This window comes from Plecotus auritus, assembly GCF_963455305.1.
Source record: "Plecotus auritus genome assembly, chromosome: X".
Classification (NCBI taxonomy): Eukaryota; Metazoa; Chordata; class Mammalia; order Chiroptera; family Vespertilionidae; genus Plecotus; species Plecotus auritus.
In genome coordinates this window covers 113090076-113112490 of record NC_137784.1, presented here as the reverse complement: position 1 = coordinate 113112490, position 22415 = coordinate 113090076, and positions in this window count along the sequence as shown.

The window sequence follows — 22415 nt, the reverse complement described above, 5'->3', positions numbered from 1 at the left end:
CCAACTGCCCTCCCTTGCAGGCCATCTTGTGGTGGCTATCTTGTATCCACATGGGGGCAGGATCTTTGACACATGGGGGCAGCCATCTTGTGTGTTGGAGTGATGGTCAATCTGCATATTACTCTTTTATTAGATAGGATAGAGGCCTGGTGCACGAGTGGGAGCCAGCTGGTTTGCCCTGAAGGGTGTCCCGGATCAGGGTGGGGGTTCCCTTGGGGTGTGGGGTGGCCTGGGTGAGGGGCCTGTGGTGGTTTGCAGGCCGGCCACGCCCCCTGGCAACCCAAGCAGAGGCCCTGGTATCTGGGGTTTATTTATCTTCTACAATTGAAACTTTGTAGACTGGAGCAGAGCCAAGCCTTCTGCTTGCTCCATGGCGGCAGCCTTTTTTTGGGGGATTTATGTATCTTCTATAATTGAAACTTTGTAGCCTTAAGTGGAGGCCTGGGTCGGCCAGGGTGTGTGGAAAGCTTGGCTTCCTCCATCACCGCAGGCAACCCTAGCCTCCTGCTTTTTCCAGCTCCATGGCTGCCGCCATTTCTGTTTGGATTTATGTATCTTCTATCATTGAAACTTTGTAGCCTTGAGTGGAGGCCTAGGCTGGCAAGGGCAGGCGAAAAGCTTGGCTTCCTCCATTGCCGGGGAAACCCAAGCCTCCCTCCTGCTCTCTGTGGCTGTAGCCATCTTGGTTGGGTTTATTTGCATATTCGCTCCTGATTGGCTGGTGGGCGTGGCTTGTGGGTGTAGCAGAGTGATAGTTAATTTGCATATTACTCTTTTATTAGATAGGATACTCTTCCTGTGTGTTTGATGTGTCTCTCTGTCTCTTCTCTGATAAGGACACCAATCATTGGGTTTAGGGCCTAGCCTAACCCAGTGTGATCTCATCTCAATGTGATTACATCTGCGAAGATACTATCATATATAATAAAAGCCCAATATGCAAATTGTCCCCTCAGGCGGCTGTTCAACTGGAAGTTTGACCGGGAGATTGGGAGGTCGACCGCTCACTATGACGTGAACTGACCACCAGGGGGCAGCGTGGAACATGCAGGCATTGACAACACGGCACTGGCAGCGGCTGGCAGTGGAGGCGCTGCTGGCCCCAATGGGCCCCGACAAGAGCGGGACTGTGGTGGGATGGTGGAGCAGGTGAGCGGGCGGTGCCAGGCCAAGGTGGGTGTGAGCGGGGGCCCGATTGCCCTGCTGATGGCCCTGCAGATGGCGGCCTGCAATGGTGGCAGGGGAAAGGGCTGCTGCCTGGCTCCCTGGCACTGAGGGAGCTGGGCAGGGGGCTGGCCCCGATTGATCACCCTGCAGGTGGGATGGTAGAGCAGGTGAGGGGGCGACGCCAGGCCAAAGTGGGGTGCCAGGTGGGGCTGCTGGGCTGCAAGTTTGGGGGCATGAGCTGGAGCCCAATCTCCACAGGCCACCCCGAGGGACCCCACCCATGCACGAATTCATGCACCGAGCCTCTAGTCTATATACATAAAAGCCTAAGCAACCATTTGACTGTTCGATCATTCAACCAGTAGCTGTGATGCACACTGATCACCAGGGGGAAGATGCTCAATGCACAGGCATGGAAACATGGAACAGACTGATGAATATCAGAGGAAAGGGGTGAAGGGTGGGGTGGGAAGAGATTAACCAAAGATCTTATATGCACACCAGAGGCCTGGTGAAAGGATTCGTGTACTGGTGGGGTCCCTTGGCCTGGCCAGCGGGGATCAGGCCAAAACCCACAGTCTGATATCCCCTGAGGGATCTCAGATTGTGAGAGGGTGCAGGCCAGGCCGAGGGACCCAATGGGTGCATGAATCTGTGCACCAGTTTTCAAATAAAGACATTTACAGATATATGGGTTAGGACTTGAGCATATCTTTTTTTTTTTAATTTTAATAAATCTTTATTCAGATTATTACAATTGTTTCTCCTTTCCCCCCCCATAGCTCCCCTCCACCCAGTTCCCACCCCACCTTCTGCCCTTACCTCCCCCCCACTGTCCTCATCCATAGGTGTATGATTTTTATCCAGTCTCTTCATGAACCCCCCATACCCCTTTCCTCCTGAGAATTATCAGTCCACTCCCTTTCTATGCCCCTGATTCTATTATATTCACCAGATTATTCTGTTCCTCAGGTTTTTAATTCACTTGATTTTTAGGTTCACTTGTTGATAGATATGTATTTGTTGTTCATAATTTTTATCTTTACTTTTTTCTTCTTCCTCTTCTTTAAGAATACCTTTCAGCATTTCATATAATACCGGTTTGGTGGTGATGAACTCCTTTAGCTTTTTCTTATCTGTGAAGCTCTTTATCTGACCTTCAATTCTGAATGATAGCTTTGCTGGGTAGAGTAATCTTGGTTGTAGGTTCGTGCTATTCATCACATTGAAAATTTCTTGCCACTCCCGTCTGGCCTGCATAGTTTCTGTTGAGAAATCAGCTGACAGTCGTATGGGTGCTCCCTTGTAGGTAACTAACTGTTTTTCTCTTGCTGCTTTTAATATTCTCTCTTTGTCTTTTGCTCTTGGCATTTTAATTATGATGTGTCTTGGTGTGGTCCTTTTTGGGTTCCTCTTGTTTGGGATTCTCTGTGCTTCCTGGACTTGTAAGTCTATTTCTTTCACCAAGTAGAGGAAGTTTTCTGTCATTATTTCTACAAATAGGTTTTCAATGTTTTTCTCTCTCTCTTCTTCTGGCATCCCCATAATTTGGATGTGGGTATGCTTGAAGTTGTCCCAGAGGCTCCTTACACTATTTTCATATTTTTTTATTCCTTTTTCTTTTTGTTCTTCCGGTTGGGTATTTTTTGCTTCCTCATATTTCAAATCATTGATTTGATTCTTGGGATCCTCTAGTCTACTGTTGAATCCCTGTATATTATTCTTTATTTCCATCAGTGTATGTTTAATTTCTGACTGGTCCTTTTCCATTTTTTTTGCATTCTTACTAAGATCCTTGAAAGTCTCACCAAATCCCATGGAGGTTTCTAGAAGATTCTTGAGTAACTTATAACCTTGGTTTTGAAGTCTATATCCAGTAGTTTGCTTTCTTCCATTTCTTTCATTTGTGACGTTTTTTGACTCTGAATTTTGGCTGCTTCCCGGTGTTTGTTTCTATGTATTGGGTAGAGCTGCTAAGTCTCCTTGAGTTGAAAGAGTGGCCTTATGTAGTAGGTGTCCTTTAGGGCCCTGTGGCTCAGCTTCCACAGTCATCTAAGCTGGGCATTCTAGGTGTGCCCCTTTGTGGGCTGTGAGCAGTCTTGTTGTAATTGAGACTTGCTAGCTGTTGGTGTCACTGGGAGGAATTGACCTCCAGGCCAATTGGCTGTGAGGACCAGCTGCGACTACAGTGGGAGAGCTGCTATGCAGGAGACATCTCTATGGAGTAGGACTTGCTTCAGTGGGGCTTTGGTGCTCACTGAGTCTGCCCCTTGAGTATGTCGCTTATGAATGTGTAAAGTTGTAATCTGGTATGGTCTGACACTGACCACTGGGTACACTGGTTCTTGGGTCTCCAGGGAGGTGCAAAGTCGGCCACTGCCTAGGTTCACCCAGCAGGAGCTACAGAGAGATCTGCAGATTCCTCCTCTTTGTATCATGTTTGGAAGTGCCCAGACGAGGCCCAGCTGTGAAGCAAGGCAAGCTGGTGCTGGTGCCTTGTCTTGGGCCTTTTATTGATAGGTTTGGGGCTCCCTGACCCAGCGGCAGCTTCTTTGACAGGTTTTTAGCCTGAGACAGGACAGGCCATTCATATGCAAAAGCCATTGCCCACAGCTTGGGTGGAGTTTTAAATTGGGTGGGGCAGGGTCCCAGGGAATCACCAGGGCAGAGCAAACAGAAATGACTGCCAGTCAGCCTTGCAACCAGGGAGGTCCCAGAACGGGAACAATGACCACTGTGAGCACCTCTGTCCGGAAGTTCCTGCCCCAAGACAGTCCAGTTTCTCCTTGTATGTGTCTGGGTCTCCCAGAGCCTTGCCTGGCAGTGGAGCTCAGAGGAAGCAGGAGCTTGTAAGTTCAGTTCATGGTGCTTGCCTTTTAAGAGGAGCAGCTTGGTTTTCAGCAGCCTGTGTGTCACTCAGCCCCAATCCACACTGGTTTTTACAGCCCGTAGTTTCTTAGTGCCCTTAGAGACTTCTTTTCCCAGCTCTGGGACCTGGGCTGGGCGTCTGGTGTGGGGCTGGGACCCCTTGCTCCATTGGGAGGCCTCTGCAGAGGCGATCTCCCTCTTGATTAAAAAAGCGGCACACGTGGGTGCCGGACCAGCTCGTTCAGCACCTCTGCACCTCCTACCGGTCTCCGTATGCTTTCTTCTTTGTTTCTCTAGTTGTAGTACTTTAATTTAGCCAGCTTTCCAGCGGTTCTGGATGATGCTTGTTCTGTATTTTAGTTGTAATTTTGATGTGGTTATGGGAGGCAATGTCTACAGGCATTTGCCTATGCCACCATCTTGGTTCTCGGTTATTTCCATTTTTGAGATGAAAAAACTGAAGCTTAGAAAGATCAAGTAATTTTCCAAGTTTGCACATATAGTAAGCCAAGAATCAAGTACATATTCTCTGTCTCCAGAGTCAAAGCCAATACATTAATCAGTGTCAATTAGTAAAACTGATACTTTCTTTTCATATGTCAACTATGACGGTATCTCTCTTTTCCGTGTCCAGGACGGAAAGAGAGATGATCCGGTTCTTCGAGTAGAGGCGGCTGGGGATTGAGAAATAAAAGAAAGAAAGAGACAAGACACAAAATAGAAGGAAAAAGCTGGGAACCAGGTGGGACCACTGCCCTCTTCTGCTGGACAGACAATGACCCAGAGCCAATCCAGCGAGTTTATTTTATATCCCAAATACCAGGAAGTTTCACCAAAAGGTCAAGACAAAAGGAGATTATTTGCATTCTTGAGTAGGCTCGAGCATTCCTGGTGCTTGACTGGATTTACATATCAAAGCACACTCCCCAACACCTGGGCTGAGCTAAGAGTCAGTGCTGATAACACATCTGCCTTTTTGGTAAATGTGTATCCAAGACGTGGCTTTGCCTGTTGCCTTGGGTTCAGCTGACAATAATTAAAGAATGCCCATGTGCCTTCCCAGGCACTGTCTACAGTCAACTTTACCATGCTTAAAAAGATTGTGGATAAGAGTACATACTGTAGAACTCCATTTATATCTCATTCGAGAATAGATTAAACTAATCTGGTGGAAAAAAATCACAACAGTGGTTGCCTCTTGGGAAGGTAGGAGTATTCCAACTGTGAAGGGGCATGGGAGAACTTTCTGGGGTGATGAAAATGTTCTGTACATTAATAAGCATTTGGGTTACATGGGGTATATGCATTTGTCAAAATTCATCAAAGGATACACAGGATTCATGCATTTCACTATATATTAATTTTACTTAAAAAAACACAAACTAAATATTTCTTTTTGTTTTTTTATTTTAAGTGAAACTATTTTAAATATAATAATGTTACATACAGTAAATCTTAATATTTCAAGAAAAACGATCTTAAATATAATAGTGTTACATGCAATAAACATTAATACCTCGAGAATAAGAGAATTTTTAAAATATTTTTATTGATTTTTTATAGAGAGGAAGGGAGAGAGGGATAGAGGGTTAGAAACATCGATGAGAGAGAAACATCGATTTAGCTGCCTCCTGCACACTCCCTACTGGGGATGTGCCTGCAACCAAGGTACATGCCCTTGACCAGAATTGAACCTGGGACCCTTCAGTCCGCAGTCTGATGCTCTATCCACTGAGCCAAACTTGTTAGGACTAGAATAAAATAATTTTAAGTATAATAATATTACCCAAACTGTACTAACATAGTATGATATCACAAAAGTTGTAGGAAATATTAAAAAACTGCAAATAACATGATTACTTCTATTATATTCTAGAATGTTTCCCCCATCTGGCTCTATTTTTGTTAGTTTATTCTGTTCATTATATTCTACAAATGAGTGAGATCATATGATATTTATATTTCTCCAACTGGCTTATTTCACTTAGCATGATGCTCTCCAGGTCCATCCATGCTGTTGCAAATGGTAAGAGTTCCTTCTTTTTTACTGCAGCATAATATTCCATTGTGTAGATGTACCACAGTTTTCTAATCCACTCATCTGCTGATGGGAACTTAGGCTGTTTCCAAATCTTAGCTACGGTGAATTGTGCTGCTATGAACATAAGGGTGCATATATCCTTTCTGATCAGTGTTTCTGATTTCTTGGGATATATTCCTATAAGTGGGATTATTGGTCAAATGGGAGTTCCATTTTTAATTTTTTCGAGGAAACTCCATACTGTTTTCCACAGTGGTTGCACCAATCTGCATTCCCTCCAGCAGTGCATGAGGGTTCCTTTTTCTCTGCATCCTCGCCAGCTCTTGTCGTTTGTTGATTTGCTGATGATAGCCATTCTGACAGGTGTGAGATCATACCTCTTTGTCGTTTTGATTTGCATCTCTCGGATGATTAGTGACTTTGAGCATATTTTCATATGTCTCTTGGCCTTCCTTCTGTCTTCTTTCAAAAAGTGTCTATTTAGGTCCATTGCCCATTTTTTGATTGGATCGTTTATCTTCCTTTTGTTAAGTTGTACCAGTTCCCTGTAAATTTTGGAGATTACTAGTAAAACCTGATCGGAGATAACAATGGCTAATATGTTCTCCCATGCAGTGGGCTTTCTTGTTTTGTTGATGGTTTCTTTTTTTTTTTTTTAAATATATTTTATTGATATTTTACAGAGAGGAAGGGAGAGGGATAGAGAGCCAGAAACATCGATGAGAGAGAAACATCGATCAGCTGCCTCCTGCACACCTCCCACTGGGGATGTGCCCGCAACCAAGGTACATGCCCTTGACCGGAATCGAACCCGGGACCCTTCAGTCCGCAGGCCGACGCTCTATCCACTGAGCCAAACAGGTTTTGGCTGTTGATGGTTTCTTTTGCTGTGCAGAATCTTTTTATTTTTATGTAGTCCCATTTGTTTATTTTCTCTGTAGTTTCATTGCCCTAGGAGCCATATCAGTAAAGATATTGCTACAACATATGTCTGCTATTTTGTTGCCTATGGATTCTTCTAAGATTTTTATGGTTTTCCGTCTTATGTTTAAGTCCTTTAGCCATTTTGAGTTTGTTTTTGTGTATGGTGCAAGTTGGTGATCCAGTTTCATTTTTCTGCATGTATCTGACCAAATTTCCCAGCACCATTTATTGAAGAAGACTGTCTTGACTCCATTGTATGCTCTTGCCTCCTTTGTCAAATATTGAGCATAATGGCTTGGGTGGATTTCTGGGTTCTCTGTTCTGTTCCATTGGTCTATATGTCTATTCTTGTGCCAATACCAGGCAGTTTTGAGAACATGGCTTTGTCATACAGATTGATATCTGGTATTGTGATCGCTCCAACTTTGTTCTTCTTTCTCAGGCTTGCTGCAGCTATTCGGGGTCCTTTTTTTTTATTTCAGATGAATTTTTGGAGAGTATGTTCTAGGTCTGTGAAATATTCTGTTGGTATCTTAATGGGGATAGCATTGAATCTATAGATTGATTTGGGTAGTATGGACATTTTAATGATGTTGATTCTACCAATCCATGAACACGGTATGCTCTTCCATCTCTTTATGTCTTCCTCTATCTCTTTTTTCAAAGTATAGTTTTCCAAGTATAGGTCTTTTACCTCCTTAGTTAAGTTTGTTCCTAGGTATCTTAATTTTTTCGGTGCAATGGGATTTTTTTTTTTTTTTTTTAGTTTCTCTTTCTGTGAGTTTATTATTGGTGTATAAAAAAGCCCTAGATTTCTTGGTGTTAATTTTGTGTCCTGCTACATTGTCAAATTCATTTATTAAGTCTAGTAGTTTTTTGGAATATTTGGGGTTTTCTATGTACAATATCATGTCATCTGTGCATAATGACAATTTTAATTCTTCTTTTCCAATTTGAATGTCTTTTATTTGTTCTTCTTGTCTGATCACTATGGCTAGCACTTCCAGTACTATGTTGAACAGGAGTGGTGAAAGTGGGCATCCCTGTCTTGTTCCTGTTCTTAGGGGAAATGGTTTTAGTTTTTCTCACTGAGTATGATGTTGGCTGTAGGTTTGTCATATATGGCCTTTATCATGTTGAGATATGCTCTCTCTATTCCAACTTTGCTGAGAGTTTTTATCAAGAATGGGTGTTGGATTTTGTAGAATTCTTTTTCTGCATCTATTTATATGATCATGTGATTTTTGTCTTTCAATTTGTTTATGTGATGCATCACATTTATTGATTTATATATATTCCAGCCTTGCGTCCCTGGAATAAATCCCACTTGGTCATGGTGTATGATCTTTTTAATATATTGCTGAATGTGATTTGCTAATATTTTGTTGAGGATTTTAGCATCTATATTCATTAGGGATATTGGCCTACAATTCTCTTTCTTTGTAGTGTCTTTATCTCATAAAAAGAGTTTGGAATTGTTCCTTCCTCTTGAATTTTCTGAAGTATTTTGAGGAGTATAGGTGTTACTTTTTCTTTGAATGTTTGGAAAAACTGCCCTGTGAAGCCAACCGGACCTGGGCTTTTATTTGGTGGGAGTTTTTTGACTACTGCTTCTATTTCATCAGTTGTTTTTGGCCTATTCAGGTTTTTGGATTCTTCCTGATTCAGGTTTGAGAGATTGTATTTTTCTAGGAATTTGTCTATTTCATCCACATTGTCCAGCTTGTTAGCATATAGTAGTTCATAGTATTTTCTTATAATCCTTTGTATTTCTGTGGTGTCTGTGGTTACTTCTCCATTTCCGTTTCTGATTTTATTTATTTATTTGGGTCCTCTCTATTTGTTTCTTGAAGAGTCTGGCTAATGTTTATCCTTTCAAAGAACCAGCTCTGGATTTCATTGATTTTTTTGTATTGTTTTTGAAGTCTCTATGTTATTTTTTTCTGCTCTAATCTTTATTATTTCCTTCCTTCTACTTATCCTGGGCTTTTCTTGTTGTTCTCTTTCTAGTTCTTTAAGTTGTAGGGTTAAATAGTTTATTGGTGCTTTTTCTTTTTCTTTTTTTTGATGCATACTTGTAGTGCTATGAACTTCCCTCTCAGGACTGCTTTTGCAGTGTCCCAGAGATTTTGTTTTTTTGTGTGTTCATTTTCATTTGTTTCAAGGAAGTTTTTGATTTCTTTCTTGATCTTGTTGGTAACCCCTTCATTGTTCAATAATATGCTATTTAGCCTCCATGTATTTGAATGTTTTTGGGTGTTTTTACTGTAGTTGATTTCTAATTTCATTCCACTGTGATCTGAGAAGATGCTTGATATGATTTCAATCTTCTTCAACTTGTAAAGACTTGTTTTGTGTCCTAACATGGGGTGAAATGTTCTATAAATGTATATTAAATCCATCTGATCCAGTGTGTCCATTAGAGTCTCTGTTTTCTTGTTAAGTTTTTTTCTGGAAGATCTATTTCAGGGAAGTCAGATGGGTGTGGAAGTCCCCTAGTATGACTGTATTTTTGTCAATCTGTCTGTTAAAGTCCTTTAGAAAATTTAAAAAATATATTTAGGTGCACTTATATTCAGTGCATAAATGTTTACCAGGGTTTTATCCTCTTGTTGGGTCGATCCCTTTAGTATTATGTAGTGACCTTTGTTGTCTCTTGTGATGGCCTTCATTTTAAAATCTATTTTGTTGTATATGAGCATTGATACTCCAGCTTTTTTTTTCTTTTCCATTTGCATGGAAAATTTTTTTCCATCCCATCATTTTCATCCTGTCTGTGTCTTTTGTTTTAAGGTGGGTCTCTTGTAGACAGCATATAGTTGAGTCATGTTTTTGTTTCCATTCAGCTACCCAACACCTTTTCATTGGAGTATTTAATCCATTTACATTTAAGGTTATTATTGAGAGGTACTTATTTGTAGCCATTTTAATTATGTATGGCTAGGTTTCTCTCTCTGTTTCTTCTTCTCAGCAATCCCTTACAGCAATCCCTTTAGCATTTCTTATAATACTGGCTTGGTGGTGATGAATTCCTTTAGCCTTTTTTTGTCTGGGAAGCTCTTCATTTAACCATCTATTTTGAATGATAGCATTGCTAGATGTAGTAATCTTGATTTCAGATACTTGCTTTCCATTACCTTGAGTACCTCATGCCATCCCCTTCTGGCCTGTAGAGTTTCTGATGAGAAATCAGGTGTCAGCCTTATGGGAACTCCTTTGTAGGTAACAGTTTTCTTTTCTCTTGCTGCCTTTAATATTCTCTCTTTGTCTTTAATTTTTGGCATTTTAATTATGATGTGTCTGGGCATGGGTCTGTTTGGGTTCTTCTTGTTTGGGGTTCTCTGTGCCTCCTGAATTTGGGTGACTTTTTCCTTTACCAGGTTAGGGAAGTTTTCTACCATTATTTCTTCAAACACCTTCTCTATTCCTTTCTCCATTTCTGCCTCTTCTGGCACACCTACTATTCTAATATTGTTATGTTTCACATTGTCCCACAGATCCCTTAAGCTGTCCTCCTGTTTTTTAATTTTTTTTTTTTTTTTTGCGGGGAGGGGGTTCTCTAGTTGAGTGATATTTTCAACTCCATCTTCTAATTCACTGATTCAATCCTCAGCTTCGCCTAATCTGCTGTGTATTCTTTACAATATGTTCTTTATTTGTGTTATGTCATTCTTTATCTCAGACTTTTCTTTCTTTATAGTTACTATATCTTTTTTCGTACTGTTGAGCATTTTTAACATCATTACTCTGAATTCTATTTCAGACAAATTTCTTATCTCTGCTTCATTTATCTCTTCTTCTGGAAAATTCTCTAGTTCTTTCATTTGGGGGTTGTTTCTTTGTTTCCTCATTTTGGTTGTCTGTTTGGGTTTGTGACTATGTATTAGGTAGATCCTATACACCTCTCAGTCTCTAGTGCAGGACAGTGTTAAAGGCTGATTCTAATTGATTGTATCAGGTAAAGACTCAAAGCCTCCAGAGACCACCTCTGTCTACAGACTGATAGAATTCTGACTTGTATTGCCCCCAGGCAATTGTCCTCAGGTGTAGCCAGAGTTTTTTCAACAAAGTGGGGCAGTTGTTTCTGCCTGCAGGCTAATTGTTACTTTTAATCTCCTAAGTGGCCGCAGGGCAAGGTGTTTTCCAATAGGGTGTGTTGACTGCCTTTCCCCCAGGCAAGGTAAATGTCTATGTAGGAAAGATGTCTTGTGCTGTGTGAGGGAATGACTCGACCCAGGAAACTTAGGGTGTCTGCCTTCTGAGCTCTATCCCCTGAGTCCCCAGTCCTGGGTTCTGCTCTCACAGCTCCAGTCCACTTCACCCTCCCTCTGCCAGAGCACAAGGTAGGTGGCTCCACTGGGAATTTTTGTGCGTTGGTCCTTCAAGAGGGTGCCCATACTTTCAGCTGCCACTTCCTGGCAGACAGCACCCTACTGCTTTTCACAGCTAGATGTTATGTGGGGACCCTCCTCAGTTTGGTGCTCTCTGCTGGGGAGCCAGCTTTGGGATTACATCCCAGAGTTCTCAGTGGAAACCCCCCTCCCCCCCACATCCTTTATCCCTACTCCTTGTAGTCTTTCTGGAATAGCTTCCAAATTTCTGGCAAACACAGCTGAGATACAGAGAAAGAGCAGTTGGTCTTGGTAGGTGGTGTTGGTAGGTAGAGGTTGTGGTAAGTGATGCTGGATGGTGGAGGTGATGGAGATGATGGGCTTGCTTTTGTACATGTAGATCGGAGAGGTCATTGGGACATCCAGAGAGAGATGGGTATAGTAGATACTAGAGCCAAAGACACAGATCTGCTTATGGAAGGCCACTGAAGTCTTACCAGTGTGAATAGCAGAGAGTGTTTAGAACCGATCCTCATTTAAAGAGCTAATGAATAAACAGTATTCAGCCAAGCTGAGGGAAGATGAAAATGCAGAAGAAAGTGATGTCACAGAGCTATACATTTGTTGAGTATCCCAATTTCATGTCACTTTCACATGAGAATATACCTGAATTTTTGTGTTTGAAGATACCTGAATATTTCTGTAGCTAAAAAGCCTTATTTAATCTATCTTCTATAGGAAACCATGAAAAAAATCTCATGTCTTTAACAAGACATATGAAAAGCAAATTCACTTTGGGAACCATAAAATTGTTTCTGTTCATAGTGAAGTGGAAGCTCTTCCATATTATTCCAGTAATTTGTCTTGTTTTCCAAGAATTTTTCTAGCCATAGATTGTTTACTATATAACAGAACACTTCTAATATTTTAGGAGAATCAAGTTGCCAAATTGCATCTGTTTTACAGTTACTCCTATTCTTTTGTTTCTTTGAGTGATTTAGGTAATTGTGCTTAAAAGGACAATCCTGCCTGGCTGGTGTGGCTCAGTGGTTAAGCATTTACCCATGAATCAAGAGGTCACCATTTGGATTCCTAGTCAGGGCACATGACCAGGTCACTGGCTGGATCCCTGGTAAGGGATGTGCAGGAGGCAGCCGATCAATGTTTCTCTCTCATCAATGTTTCTACCTATCCCTCTCCCTTCCTCTCTCTCTAAAAATCAATAAAAACATATTTTTAAAAAGGACAACCCTGCCCTTGCTAGTTTGGCTCAGTGGATAGAGCATCGACCTGTGGACTGAAGGGTCCTGGGTTTGATTCTAGTCAAGGGCACATGCTTGGGTTGTGGGCTCCATCCCCAGTAGGGGGCATGCAGGAGGCAGCCCATCAGTGATTCTCTCTCATCATTGATGTTTCTATCTCTCTCTTCCTCTCTGAAATCAATAAAAATATATTTTAAAAAAGGACAATCCTATTTAAACACTGTATTACATATGTTGGATAGTTTCTCAACTGACTTGTCAGAAGCAGTAATAATTACTATCCATAATATTGTTTTTTAAAGTATATCAACTTTGATTTCAGTATAGTCACTTGACAAAGGCTTAAGCACCTCTAATTTGCTTAAATTGCTTTGGCCACCAAATCAGGGATATTACTCTATCTATTTCTGGGAGCTGTTCAAAAGCATTGGTTTGGGAAACAGCTGTTACACCCATTGCTTCTAATTTGCTTTGAGCATACCATGGTTTTCTATATTGAATAATTTGAAAATAACCAGCTTAATGACTAAGTATGCTATTTTAATCTTGAAAGAGCGCTTACATTTTAAGATGAGGACTGACTGTATTAAATATGATTGGAAATGCGTATACCTGTTTGAAAGTAAAAACATATCTTCAGTAAGTTTTCTGAAGATGAAAAGTTCATAATACCCCAGGGTTTTCAGTGCAGATTTTTGTTATACCATGGTTAATTCAGACAAAATTCCAGTTAGAAATTTATAATCTTTAATATTAATATTTGAAAGCAGTAATTGAATAAATAGCAGTTTTCAACATGAAAAATCTTAAATCAGAAACCAAGAATATTGTTTTTATTTTATCAAGTTCAGCAACTTTCACTTCCTTTCTTCTTTGCTCAGCAGTGTGATCCTCTCCACATTTCAGACTATTTCTGAAACATGGTTTAAACTTTTACTTGTAGGTATATTATTAACAATAAGACTTTTAAAAAGTTTGACTACTTTAGTGCTGTATGTGTATGTGTGTGTGTGTTTAGCACTGTGTTTTTAAAGTGTGGTCAGATGAGGTTCCACCAAATGACCTTAAGGACTGGTCTATCATATGACAATCTATCTTAGCTCTTAGTATAGATTCTTTAGGATAGTGAATGTCAATCACATTAATCTTGACAAAATCAGCATCATTCTTTCCAATAATCTGTGTGTGTGTGTGTGTGTGTGTGTGTGTGTGTGTGTGTGTGTGTGTGTGTGTCTTGTGCTGGGGTAACTAGTCAGTAAGGGTTTTAGTTCTGCTGAACTGATTTTTAAATCTTTGCCTCAGGCAACTACTGATCTAAGTAGGAAAATAGTGGCAAAGGAGTCCATAGCCTTGAATTCTGGTATGAGCTTGTTAGCATCTTTGCTATGTGACCTTGGGTGTAAAAATTAAACTCTGCTAGACCCTCACCTGTAAGTGGAGAGAAACATAGCATACTTTCCCTATCAAAGGATTTCCCCGCCCCCCTGTTCCACCTGAAGGAGAAATCAAGGTCCCAGGTCCTTGAGCACTGCAAGGATCCAGTAATGGGTATATTCCATAACTTTTTCCTGAAGGTTAAGTCAGTGACAGGGAAATCTAGCTGGCACCAATTTGGAAAATTATAGGATATTATTTTACTGCTTTGCTAGCTGATTATTTTAGGGGAAAGCTTATTCAGATTTCCTGATAGGGAGACCTTGAACGGTAGGCATATAGGTTCAATCCTAAAGTGTAAGCACATATTATTTTTGCTAATTTTAGGGTGATTTGACTTGTCCACTACATTCCTGACTTTTTTAACTGAGTAAGTAGATAAATAGCTACCAAGGCAGATTGTGTGACCTTAAGCAATTTTCAGGATAGAGAACATTGACTGCCTGAGCTAGAAGAAGAAAGGAATGAGCATTTACTATGTGCTGGATGTTTTGCACATATCATCCTACTGGATCATCACAAGGATCCTGAGAGGTAGGAGTTGTGCCCATGAAGGCTCAGAGTAGTTATATACTGTAATTTTTCTTCTTCTTTTTTAAAAAAAATATATTTTATTGATTTTTTACAGAGAGGAAGGAAGAGGGATAGAGAATTAGAAACATCGATCAGCCGCCTCCTGCACACCCCCTACTGGGGATGTGCCCACAACCAAGTTACATGCCCTTGACCGGAATCGAACCTGGGACCTTTCAGTCCGCAGGCTGATGCTCTATCCACTGAGCCAAACCGGTTTTGGCAATATATACTGTAATTTTTAAACTTACTATAATTTGGCCAAGGTCACAAATTTAGTAAAATAATAAATTGGTTTAAATACTACTTCTTTAGAGAAACCTTATTTGAATACTTTCTGGAAAGTAAGTTTTCCCCTCTCCCCGTCCTCTCACACCATTTCTATCATAGTGTTTATCCCAGTTTATAGTTATTTATTTGTTTGCTTGTCTTTTGCCTGTTTCCCAACTAGAATGTAAGCTTCATGAGGGCGGAGACTACTCCATCATCAGGCTTGTTCACCGCTGTGTCTCTAGTGTCCAAGTCAATGACTGGCACATAATGGATGGTCCATAATATTCCTTTAGTGAATGAATGAATGAATGAATGAATGAATAAAAGCTTATCTTACACAAACTCTTTTTTCTTTCCACTACATAATATTGACACTTATGTGGTGACTCATATATTTATAGATGGAGAAGCTGAGACTCAGAGCTGTTAAATTACTTCCCCAGGAGGCCTGATATAGGTCAGACCACCAAGGCTGATCATGGTCCAAAGACCTGTGATTATGATAGCTCACACTGGCCCCAAGTTGCTTGTACTTTGGTTTACTATAGAACCATCAAGCAAACAGCACAAAGGATCCAGGATCAAGAATGTAAATGGGGAAATGTATGCGGTCCCCAATGACTCACTAGTTTCTTGCTAAGGTCTGGTGGTCAAGATAGTCCTCCAGTAGTGAGAAACCTACTAAGTGGGAAGAAACCTGTAGCGAGGCTACAACCTTCCATGACATTATGATGGGAGTGGCCATGTGCTTCCTCAAGGGGCTACCCACTATAGCAGGCAATTCTTTGCTGCACTGTGATGCCATGCTGGGGCCTTCTATTTTTTACTGGGTCACTGGGATTCCCAAATGTCACAACTGGTTAGTGGCAGAGCAACTTTGGTTCTCCTGGCTGAAAGTAAGGTTCACTTTGTAATGTATACTTGTGTAGTTTGCTATTACTACCCAAAAACGTAGGATATGATGTGATAACTATCTGGGAAATCGATATACAAGAATGGGAGAGTCAAGTTGTGAGGCTGCAAAAGTAGAATCAGAATCATGAAATTATGGTCCAGAAATGGCCTACAACAAAGGAAAGTGTATGACCTTGGGTAATTTACTTAACTTCTTGTGACTCGTTCTCCTTATCTATAAAACTAGAGGCCCAGTGCACAAATTTGTGCACAGGTGGGGTCCCTTGGAGTGACCTGTGGGGATCGGGGCCCCAGCTCACACCCCTATAGCCCTGCCTGGCACCCCACCTTGGCGCCACCCCCTCAACTGCTCCACCATCCCCCTGCGGGGCGATTGATTGGGGCTGGGGCCGGGGCCCCTGCTCAGCTCCCTCAGTGCCTGGGAGCCAGGCAGTGGCCCCGATCCCCCCCGATCCCTCCCACCACTGTTGGTTGCCGTCTGCAGGGTGATTGGTGGGGTGATTGGGCCCCCGCTCGTACCTGCCTTGGCCTGGGATCACCTGCTCACCTGCTCCACCATCCCGCCATGGTCCCACTCTCATTGTGGCCCATCAGGGCCAGCAGCACCTCCACTGCCGCTGCTGCCAGCGCTCTGTCGCCAACACCCGCCATGTTCTGTGCCACACCCTGGTGGTCAGTGCATGTCATAGTGAGTGGTCGAACTCCTAGTCAAACGACTGACCTAGGGGACAATTTGCATATTAGGCTTTTATTATATAGGATGAGGATAAGGAGAACTTTATGAAGATTAAATGAGTTAATAGCTGTAAATCACTTAGAACAATGTCAGACACGTAGTTAAGTGACACATTAGGACTTGTTAAGCAATTTAAATATAAATACAAATATAATAAGAAACAGAAGGAGAGTTTCAGTAGGATGGCTTGACCCATTTTAATGCCTTCATCATTTGGGGACCCTAATTGTCAATTGGGATTTTCCCCCAATGGAAATATATCTATGATTTTATCATTTTCTTCACCAATTTCCAAAATTAACTTTACAGAAGCATACCTTATAGTCAGCTTTATTAAAACAAAGAGGTTTCTCCTGTCTCTCACACTGAAACAGTTCAAACAGTTCAGAGGTTAATTATCAACATCTTGAGTGAGAACAGGGGACAGCTAGCATTATATGTTTCAATGCGTGTTTTATAATAGAAACTAATTAAGCTACATGAACATGTGAAAATAATACCTGCACTTATGTGATACTTTTTACTTTTTCTTAAAAAACTTTAATGTCTAGTATTTCATTTGTTGTCATAAGGTTTCTATGTGGTAAAGAGAGCAGGTATTCTCATTTGACATAAGAAGAAACTGAACCCAAGGAGGTTACATTATTCAACCAACATTAATTGAGCCCTTACAATGTGTAAGGCATTTGTGACACAAAGATGGATAAAACGTAATACCTGCTTTAAATTGACTATTGAAATAGAGTATGGTAAGTGCTATAGAGTGGTATACATGGTATAGGAGGGACTTAGTGATCAACTCTGTGTGAGTGAGTGTGTGTGTGTGTGTGTGTGTGTGTGTGTGTGTGTGTGTGTAAAGGGAAGGAAATTAAGGATGGTTGCACAGAGGTGCTCCTTGGGTTGGGTTACAAACAGTGGTGTGCTGATAAATACTTAACAATGGATAATCTAAGGAAAAACAAGCCCTGACTTATGGCATTTGCTGAATTCTGTGGTGTAAATACTCCCACCGCAGCTAACTTCGATCTACCCAATGTGAAATTATTAAATGAAGAGTTGGGAAGACAGGTACAGCAGCACATCATTACAGAGTATTTCTATTCCACAGGTATGATGGACATAGAAAGCATCAAAAACATATATAATAGTAAAATGTAGTAAATAATTAGGAAATGATGCATTTTGAATATCTATTACCTTTGCTTTTTAATATAGCTAATTTAATTAGAAGTTTAATTAAAATTTTAAAATTGACTGTGTTTAACAACTGGTTCATAAAATTTGTGTTTAACAATCAGCTCTCAGGAACCCGTGATCTGCATCCAGGGCACCATTGGCAAAGAATGAGTTTCCAGATAAGTGAAGGGAAGTACCTTCCAAGTAGAGGGAACCACATGTGTTAAGGCAGCAAGGCATATGCATTTAGAAAACAGCACATGGTTTGTTGAGTTTTCTTATAGATTTACTGTGATGCTAATGAATTTAAAATTCAGAGCTCCTCATTTGTGGAACCCTTTTCGCCAAAGAGCCTCTTACGAAATTTTGTGCTTGTAGTTTTGTTTTGTTTTGTTTTTGTGTGTTTTTTTTCTTTTGTGTGCTTGTTATTTTGTATACTTTGTCTTAAAGAGGCCTCATTCAATGGTATAAAATTCAGACACAAAAAATATTTATCAACCCCTGAGTGTCCTATTAAAAAAAGAGCAGAGCCCTAGCTGGTTTGGCTCAATAAATAGAGTGTCAGCCTGCGGACTGAAGGGTCCCAGGTTCGATTCTGGCCAAGGGCACATGCCTGGGTTGCAGGCTCGATCCCCAGTAGGGGGCGTGCAGGAAACAGCCAATCAATGATTCTCTTTCATCATTGATGTTTCTATCTCTCTCTCCCTCTCCTTTCCTCTCTAAAATCAATAAAATATATTTTTTAAATAGAGTAGAGAAAGAGATGAGGTTGTTGAGGATAATAGAGAAACTTTTATGTTACACAAAGAAGTGGAATTTATCCTATAGTTACTAAGGGAAGTGATCTGATCAGAGATGTGCTTTGCCAGTATAATTTCTGGATGCATGTGGAGAATGGGTGGAGAGGCCAGAGTAAGAATGTAGAGGTCCATTAGAAGGTTCTGCTAGCAATTTAGGTGTTTCAGACTAGTGATGGTGGTAGAGGTGGAAGGAGGTGGGTGCATACAAAACTTGTTTCTGAGGTAAAAACAGCAGGACTTGATAATGGCTTAGTTTGTATTACCTGGGGAGGGGTAGTGAAGAAGAAGAGATGAGGATATCACTCATGTTTCTGAGTGATAACAAGGACAGATAGTAGTTCCACTGAGCAGGATAGAGCCTTGTAAGTAAGGTGTATAAAACTACAACATCCATAGAAGGCACTCATGAATGGATGATAGGCTTTTCAGTCAGTCAGACTCGGGTTCAAATCTCAGCACTGACACTTGTAGCAGAATAATATGGCAAGTTGTTTGAACTGAGTCTCAGTTTTCTTATCTCTAAAACTTGAGAGGTGTTAAGGAAATTAAATGAGAAATTAAGTTTGTAAAATATGTCTCAATAAATTAGAATAAGACTACATGTGGTGTGGGGAAGAAAATTAATTAAATTGTGTTGGATTTGAAGTGCCTGTGGGTTTTCCAAGTGAAGATATCTGGTATGGAGACAGAGCCCTAGAGATACTAGTATTCAATGGGTAGTTAAAGAAAGAAGGTCCAACAAAAGAGATAGTAAATGAGTGACAACAAAGATAGGAAAAGTGCTAGAAGATAGTGATATCATGGAAATCATTGCTGAACCTCTTAGCACCACAGCCTCACAGTAAATTGGTTTCAACTCTGCCTACTTTAACCGCTCCCAACTGTTTCCCACTATCTTTTTTTTCCAAATCTCCATCTTCACTGTTGAGCCTAGTGTCCATGGTCCATCCATTCAACATCTATCATCTACCTCCCTTGTCTGTGTCCTGATAGAACATACATTGTGGAAAATCCCAACTCTAGATCAGTACAAAAGCCCTCTTTTATCTGTTCCTACACTTGATTGGCTAGATAGTGCCAGAGAAAATATCACAGCCAAGTGGGAAATGATGTCATCAAGATATCAGAGTAGTTCACAATGTTGCTCTTTAACTGTCTGCATCCTGATTCTCCCAATTTTCTCACAGCACTGGCTGTGATCTCTAAGAAGGGCACTAAAATTATCTAAGAAAGAGATAGCAGATCTGAAGACATCTCTCTGGTATGATTCTAAGCATTTGGGACATGGCTGTAAGGCTGGAAATAAAATGAGAATGGTCTTATCTCAGTGGAGCAACATGGAAGTGTAACTGTGGCTCAGATTCAATGGAATAAATCAGAAAAGCTAATGAAGCTTCAGCTCTATTAGGGCCCCTTCATTTGTACCAATGAATTCCAAGGCTTTGTACTTAATTTTTTATTCATAATTGTGTATTATTTTTCTTAAAAGGATTTCGAAATTGTGGAAATCAGGCCCATTAAACCTGGATCCATCTCTAACTTATGACTTAGCAATTTCACTTCTGGGCACTTATCCAAAGAAATCCAAAACACTAATTCCAAAGAATATATGCACCCCTATGTTCATTGCAGCATTAGTTACAATAGCCAAAATATGGAAGTACCCATCAATAGATGAGTGGATAAAAGAACAGTGGTGCATTTACACAATGGAATACTATGCAGCTGTAAAAAAGAAGGATCTCTTACCCTTTGAGACAGCATGGAGGGACCTGGAGAGTATTATGCTAAGTGAAATAGTCAGAGAAAGACAAATACCATAGGATTTCACTTATATGTGGAACCTAAAAACAACATCAATGAACAAACAAAACAGAAATAGACTCATAGATACAGAGAACACAATGATGATTGCCAGAAGGGAGGTGGGCTGGGGGGCTAGGTGAAAAAGGTGAAGAGATTGAGAAACACAGAATGGTAGTTACAAAATAGTCATGGGATGTAAAGTACAACATAGAGAATATAGTAAATATTATTGTAATAACTATGTATGGTGCCAGGTGGGTACTAGAAATGTCAGGGGGAATATTTTGTAAAGTATATGATTGTCTAACCACTATGCTATACTACTGGAAGCTACCCATTGTCTACACTATCATGAAAGTGCAGCAGGGAACACAGAAGGCTGATGGACCTTGGGCTTTAGCAAGGGCTAAAAGCTATGCACCGATTGTTCTGTAGCGACAATGGTGGCTCAAGGCAACCCCCTAACCTGATAATCTTTTACTGTTTACCAAACCTTACCTTTAATATGCGTGTTTGCTTTGCTAAAGGGCAAATGTGTATTCTAGTAAATAAAAAGCTATGGGTCTGGAGATTCAGGGAACCTCTCCACTAGAGAGTAAGGTCTCCCACTGGCTCCCCCCATGCCTTCTAAATTTATATTTCTTGTCTAGTGTATCCATTTATGCACAGTCCCTTCTCCAGATCCTGAATCCTTGCTGCAAAAGGTTGCAGCACTATACACCTAAAACTAATACAAAATAATATTGACTGTAGCCTTGGCCAGTTGGCTGGGTTGGTTGGAGCGTCATCCAGTACACCAAAAGGTTGTGGGTTCAATTCCCAGTCAGATCACATACCTAGATTATGGGTTTGATTCCTGGTTAGGGCGCATATGGGGGGCAATTGGTAAGTGTTTCTCTCTCTCTCTCTCAAAATCAATAAAAACATATCTCCAGGTGAGGATTAAAAACAAGAAAAACACACACCTGGATCCATCTTTGATCTGAGTGTTACCAGCTCAAATAGCCGCTTCTTACTGCAACCACAAGGCTATGTAAGCCTGCTGAAACTGAGATGCCACCCCAGGAAGAAAGAGAATGATGGGACAATCCTAAATTTATTTATTTTAATGACCTGTTCTTTATTTTTAAATAATTAAAATATGTAGATTGTAGAACAACATCTTAAATTCAATAGTAACCAAATTGTATACAGTAAAAAGTCTTCCCCTTACTACACCATCCCTTTATCCCTTCCCAGGAAACATCCATTTCTTACCAGTTTCTTGTGTATTCCTTCACACATACACACACACATTCTTTTGTTTTGCTTCTCCTTTTTTTTACACAAATTCATAACATGCTACACCAAATGTTCTTAACCTTTTTCCCCCATTTTAAATGTGTTTAGAGTTTATTCCATGTTAATCCAAAAAGATCTATCTCATTATTTTTTAATGGCTGTAGCCTGTTCCATTTTGGAGATGGACCATAATTTATTTAACCATTTCCATATGATGGACATTTAGGTTATTTTCTTTTTTTTTTTTTAAATATATTTTATTGATATTTTTTACAGAGAGGAAGGGAGAGGGATAGAGAGTTAGAAACATCGATGAGAGAGAAACATCGATCAGCTGCCTCCTGCACACCCCCCACCGGGGATGTGCCCGCAACCAAGGTACATGCCCTTGACCGGAATCGAACCTGGGACCTTTCAGTCCGCAGGCTGACGCTCTATCCACTGAGCCAAACTGGTTTCGGCCATTTAGGTTATTTTCAATCTTTTGCTGTTCTTATCACAAACAATATTGATTCAATTGAAATCTGATTATGGCTTGAAATAGAAACTGAACTCTTGTTAAAATAATAAAACCATATCTTGTGCACAACTGAACACAACAAACAGCTTAAAAACTATATTCTTTATAATTCTTACATTAAAGTGTTCTGAGGATTAATTTAGATAATATTTATAAAACATTCAATACATAGAATGTGCTCAACAAATGCTAGTTCTTGTCCTTTCTGTGGGGCTCACAAATTTAGATGTCTCTCTCCCTATCTAAAGCAAATCCCTCCATCTGTGTACCATGTCTCCATTCCCTCCCATACCCTAAATAACCTTGAT